Here is a 1,305-nt window from a genome sequence, read left to right as displayed (position 1 = left end):
GAAGCAAGAAAAGGAAGGAAGGAAAGGGAAAGGGAAGAAAAATAGAAACTGCATAGTAAATTGATGCCATACATGAAGAGTTCACTTTCTCATAAGGGTGAGAAATAATAATTCAGCCAACAGCAGCAGTGTCAACATCAGTCCAAGTCGTGGCAACCATGTTAAATGGGCGTGGCTTTTCTTGAGTATCATTTTTGGGAATGGTTGGGTGTTTTGCAGTCTCCAAGGCTAATGCTCTAGCCTACGCTGTGAGTGATCTAACCTCGTGTGTCTTAGGTCATTGTTGTGGGTTGACCTGTGCCTTTCCCTGTACAAAATGCTATAGTTCTAATCCCTGTCGATGTGGTCTTGTATGAAAATATGATATTTTCAGATATAACCAGGTGAAGAGGTTGTACTGGAGTAGGGTGGGCCCTAATCCAATACAGTTGCCTTTGTGTGTGTGTGGTAGTGGTGGTTTTTTTTTTTTTTTTTTTTGGACATGCACATCCCAGAGAGAGACAGACAGAAAGAGGGAGAGGAAGAAAGTATACCCCGGTAGAGTGTGGTCCTGCCCACAATCCCCTCTCCTCCATTTCTTCATCATGTGGGATTTGGGGCACATGTATACCTACTCCCTGTGTTTTTCAAGCCACCGGGGCTGGGATTCAAACTGCATGGTCAGACATGAAGGATCTGGCTTCCTTTACCCTGAGGCTATAGGGATGGTTGGCCTGACCATTGTCTTTATAAGGAAGAAAACAGAAACAGGGAGGAAAATGCCATGTTAGACACAAAGGTGCACCTTGTGTGGTGACAGAGGCAGACACTGTCACGAGTGATGTGGCTGTGAGACAAGGAAGGCCACTGACTGACGGCCTGTGTCCGAGGCTGAGAAGAGACAAGGAAGGAGTCTAACCAGTCTCAGAAGGAGCAAAGCCTTGCTGGTAACTTAACTTGGGATTTCTAGCCTGTAGAACAATGAGAGAATAAACATCTGTTGTTTTAACTCACCCAAGTTGGGGTACTTAGTTACACCAGTCTTTGGAAATGGAATGGGTTCCTCAGAGGAGGCCTCGAGATAAGGATTCAGTATAAACAGCTTTTTATTTATTTAGAGAGGTTTCTTTTTTCTTTCTTTTTTTTTTTTTTTTTGCTATAAGGCGCCTGCACTCGCCAGACAGAGAGAGACAGAGAGACAGAAAGTGAGAAATCACCCCCCAGGGGCGATGACCATGCCGCAATCCCTTCTCCTCCATTCCCCTCTCGGGATGTTGGGCATGCATGCACACGCATCCGACATGAGTTTTAAGCCACCGGGTCCCG

Source organism: Tupaia chinensis, unplaced genomic scaffold (assembly GCF_000334495.1).
Source record: "Tupaia chinensis unplaced genomic scaffold, TupChi_1.0 Scaffold144630_1, whole genome shotgun sequence".
In the NCBI taxonomy this organism is placed as follows: Eukaryota; Metazoa; Chordata; class Mammalia; order Scandentia; family Tupaiidae; genus Tupaia; species Tupaia belangeri.
The sequence above is the reverse complement of the archived record's forward strand: the minus strand, read 5'-3'. Positions refer to the sequence as shown.